This window comes from Penaeus monodon, chromosome 17, assembly GCF_015228065.2.
Source record: "Penaeus monodon isolate SGIC_2016 chromosome 17, NSTDA_Pmon_1, whole genome shotgun sequence".
In the NCBI taxonomy this organism is placed as follows: Eukaryota; Metazoa; Arthropoda; class Malacostraca; order Decapoda; family Penaeidae; genus Penaeus; species Penaeus monodon.
Window position 1 is genome coordinate 33,296,107 of NC_051402.1, and position 5,000 is coordinate 33,301,106.

Below are 5,000 nucleotides of genomic sequence, written 5' to 3' on the forward strand. Positions count from 1 at the left end.
CACCCACTCCTAAACCCCCATCCTCCCTACTCCCCACCCTTACCCAACCCACCCCCTCACCCCACCCCCCTCCCCCACCCCCAGCCCCCTCCCCCGACCGACAGTTGCCCATCACAACAAACAAAGACTTTTAATCACCATCATTACCCCGCCCGCCTGGCCTTCTGGCGGCGCTGCAGCTTCTTTGAGTGTCTGCCGTCTGTCTGTTCTGCTTAATTGTATAGTGCTTGATCCTCACTGTATTTTGGGTCCGAATTTATTGTCTGTTTGTTTTTTAGATGACTTGTTTATTCATCTATATGTATATATTTTTTTATTATTATTTGTTTGAGGTATCTATTTATATATTTGCATGTTGTGTGTTTATCTATCTATTCTTTCTTTCTTTTTTTTTCTTCTTCTTTTTTTTTTGTAAATGATGAGTGTGTTTCTGGTTTACTTGTTTGTTTTTGTTTCTGCAAATTCCTTTTTTTAATTATTTTTTCTTACTTATTTTACCTTTGTTTCGATTCTCATTCCTGTGTTGTCTTTGTTCCGTCGCCGAGTTGCCTCTTGAAGTTTATTCTAACTTCTTTTTAACCCGATAAACTCGTTTCTCTTTCGTATTTTTTGTTTCGGAGCTTTGCAATTCGGCCACAAACTCTTGCGAATTCGTGGTGCGAATTATAGAAGCAGACCGTATAATTTTCTTCCCCCTTTATTCAGTATCGTAGATTTCTCCATATTTTCAAAATGACTTTTCAACATTTCACAACATTATTATTATTTATTTATTTATCTATCTGTTTATTTATTTATTTATTTTAGATAACCTGTTTCGCTAAAATAACCCGACTGTTTTCGATTTGCCAAAGCATGTGTCGAATACAGTACCTTATTTACTGTATTGTTAAAATCCCATACATTTTCGGATTTGTGTTCAGTCGTAAAATAAAAAGTGAAAAAAGATAATACCAATGTTAAGAAAATACTAAAATACTAAATGCTAAGATACTAAATACCAAAATACGAAATACTGAAATACGAAGTAATAAAATACTAAATACAAAAATATTGAATACTAAAATACCAAAATACTAAATGTTAAGAAAAAAAATATTCGAATTAAATACAAAAAAACTAAATCAATACGAAATACTAATGTTAGAAAAGAAATACTCGCAATATTACAATAGGATCTTCGTTTCCAGCTCTCCGAAAAAGCAGTTGGAAAGCCAAGTATAATTGCATAAATTCCTCGCTTAGGCCTATTTCGTGTCATTAAGTGTCATGCATGAATTCCTCGCTTAGGCCTATGTTGGGTTGAATGTCATGCAGAATTTCTTGATTAGCCCTATATCGTGCTGTTGTTAATTGCCATGCATAAATTGCTGGTTAGTACTATGTCGTGTTATTAATTGCCATAAATTCCTCTTCACGATGGTTAGCCTATAAGTAGTTTTACTTGAGTACATAATATAAATATATATATATATATATATATATATATATATTAAAATAATATATATATATAATAATTTAAATCATTCTCTCTCCTCTCTCCTCTCTCTCTTTTCCCCCTCTTCTCTCTCTCTCTCTCTACTCATCCTATCTTTCCTTTTTTTTCCTCCTCTTTTCCCCCTCCTTTCTCTCTCTTTTCCTCTCTCTCTCCTCTCTTCTCTCTCTCTCTCTTCTCTCTCTCTCTCTCTCTCTCTTCTCTCCTCTCTTCTCTCTCTCTTCCCCTTCTCTCTCTCTCTCTCTCTCTTCCTCCTCTCTCTCTCTTCTCTCTCTCTCTCTTTCTCCCCCTCTCTCTCCCCTCTCTCTCTCTCTCTCTCCCCTCCCTCTCTCTCTTTCTCTTCCCCTCCTCCTCTCTCTCTTCCTCTCCTCTTTCTCCTCTCTCTCTCTTTTTCTCCTCTTTTTCTCTTTCCCTCTCTTTCTCTTTCTCCTCTTTTTTCTCTTTCCCTCTCTTTCTCTCTCTCTCTCTCCCCCTCTCTCTCTCCTCTTTCTCTTTCTCCTCTCTCTCTCTTTCTCCTCCCTTTTTCTTTCTCCTCCCTTTCTCTTTCTCCTCTCTTTCTCTTTCTTCTCTTCCTCCTCTCTCTCTCTCCTCTCCTCTCTTCCCCCTCTCCTCTCTCCTCTTTTCTTCTCTCCCCTTCCTCCCCTTTTTCTCTTTCCCTCTCCCCTCTCTTTCCCCCTTTCCTTTCTCCTTTTTTTCTTTCTCCCCCTCTTTCTCTTTCTCCTCTCTTTCTATTTCTCCTCTCTTTCTTTTTTCCCCTCCTTCTTTCTCTTTCTCCTCTCTCTCTTTTCTCTCTCCCTCTCTCCCCTTTTCCTCTCTCTCTCTCTCCCCTCTCTCTCTCCTCTCTCTCTCTCTGTCTCTCTCTCTCTCTGTCTCTGTCTCTCTCTCTTGATCAAGATAATGATAACTATGATTATAATATATGTATGTGTATATATATACATACCTATTCATATATATATATATATATATATATATATATATATATATATTATATATTTTATATTGGGTGTGTGTTGTGTGGGGTTTGTTGTGTGTGTGTGTGTGTGTGTGGTGTGTTTGGGTCAATTGGGAATAGGATGGATTTTTTTAATGAGCATCAGATTTATGACGTCACAAGCAGAGAGCAACACTTCTATAATGTGTCGAAAAATTAATCTTTAACAACTAAAAGAATTGTTTTCCGATTGAAAATTAACAAAAAAAAAAAAAAAAAAAAAAAAAAAAAAAAAAACAATAAAAAATTATATATCTTTTTAAGTTTTGCATGTTTTTTCGCCCATTGGAAAGCTAGATATCTATGGCCTGATTTACATAGCATTTTTAAAAAAGCCTACATTAAAAATATTAATATTTTTAAATATATTAAAAGAATACAAACCTTTTTAAAAACATACATAAAAATACTGTTTTTTTAACTTACTTTTACTACTTCTCTCTCTCTCCTCCTCTCTCCTTTTTTTCCTCCTCCTCCTCCCTCTCTTTCTTCTCTCTCTCTCCATCTCTTTTCTCCCTCCCTCGTCTCTCTCCTTTTTTTCCCCTCCTTCTCTCCCCTCTCTCTCTCCCCCCTCTTTTTTCTTTCTCCTCTCTCTCCTCTTTCCTTTTTTTTCCTTTTCCCTCTCTCTCTTCCCCTTTCCCTCCCTCCCCCTCTCCTCTCTTTTTTCTCTCTCTCTCTCTCTCTCTTTCCTTCTCCTCTCTCTCTCTCTCTTTCTCCTCTCTCCTCTTTCCTCTCTTTTCTCTTTCTCCTCCTTTCCTCTTTTTCTCTCTCTCTCTTCTCTTTCTCTTCTCCCTTTTCTCTCTCCTCTCTCTCTTCTCTCTCTCTCTCTCTCTCCCTCCCTCTCTCTCTTTTTCCCCTCTCTCTCCTCCTCTCTCCTCTCTCTCTCTTCTCTCTCTCTCTCTCTCTCCCCTCTCCTCTTCTTTCTCTCCTCTTTTTCCCTCTCTCTCTTTTCTTTCTCTCTCTCTTTCCTTCTTTTTTTCTCCTCTCTTTCTCTTTCTCCTCTCTTTCTCTTTCTCCTCTTTTTTCTCTTTCTCCTCTCTTTCTCTTTCTCCTCTTTTTCTCTTTCTCCTCTTTTTCTATTTTCTCCTTCTTTCTCTACCCCCCCCTTTTTTCTTTCTCCTCCCCTCTCTCTCTCTCTCTCCCCTCCTCTCCTCCCCCTTCTCTCCCCTCTCTCTCCTCTCTCTCTCTCTCTCTCTCTCTCTCTCTCTCTCTCTCATCTTCTTCCTCTTCTTCTTTAAGAGATTCGGTTTGACGTCACGTGTTTTTTATATTTTATTAACATAATCTTTAAGGTCTTGATCAAGATAATGATAACTATGATTATAATATATGTATGTGTATATTAACTCCCTTTTCTATATATATATATTATATATATAAAATTATATTACTATATATAATATAAAATAAATATTATATAAATAATATATATTTTATATATATATAAAAATTTATATTATATATTAAAATTATATATTGTGTGGTGGTGTGTGTTGTGTGTGTGTGTGTGTGTGTGTGTGTGGGTGGTACAAAGAATAGAGAGGGTTTTTTAATGAGCACGATTTATGACGTCACAAGCAGAGAGCAACACTTCTATAATGTGTCGAAAAATTAATCTTTAACAACTAAAAGAATTGTTTTCCGATTGAAATAACAGTAATAATAAATTTAAAAAAAAAAATAAAAATAAAAATATTAATATATCTTTTTAAGTTTTGCATGAAATTTCCGCACCATTAGGAAGCTAGGATATCTATGGCTCTAGACTTACATAGCACTTTTAAAAAAGCCTACATATAAAAGATACATAATACTTTTAAATATATATATAAGAATACATAGCACTTTTTTAAAAAACATACATATAAAAATACATAGTACTTTTTAAAAAATATAAAAAATAGATAGTACTTTTAAGAACATGCAATCACACATACTGCCTTCAAATAGCGCAAGACGAGGTGGCCGAGTGGTTAAGGCGTTGGACTGCTAATCCAATAGGGTCTCCCTGCGTGGGTTCGAATCCCATCCTCGTCGCAGGCAATAATTTTTTTCTGCAGAATAGAAAACGAATTTATGAGAGAGAGAGAGAGGGGGGGATAATGGAAAATAAATCTATAAATAAATAAAAATAAAAAGGAGAAACGTGTGTATCTTGATCATTTGCATGGTTCTGAGATGCGTATTCTAACATACGTCTTTTTTAAATACTCAGCACCCAGGAGAACATAACATATGCATTCAAGTGTACAGCGAACACATGTTAAATTGTACTCCTGAGGCTGCTAATTACAGTACAGTTAAGGCCATATTACCTTGTCATGGCTGATAAGAGATTATCTCACGTTTGATGTATATAACTTTAGGGTTAATGATATGTCTTGATAAGTATAATATGAGACAAATTATTCTTTTTTATTCTTATTTTGTTGTGGTAGCGAATTATGAAAAGTTAAATGGAGGTTTGTATTTAATGTGGAACAGAGTTCACTATAGACCATAAGCTCAGCA

General features: G+C 35.6%; 1 non-coding gene across 1 annotated transcript; it reads left to right on the forward strand.

Annotated features, from left to right (window-relative positions):
• Nucleotides 1-4,444: 4,444 nt before the first annotated feature.
• Nucleotides 4,445-4,526, forward strand: Trnas-gcu. Its single transcript has one exon. It is a non-coding gene; the product is annotated as a tRNA-Ser (tRNA).
• The last annotated feature ends 474 nt before the right edge of the window (nt 4,527-5,000 follow it).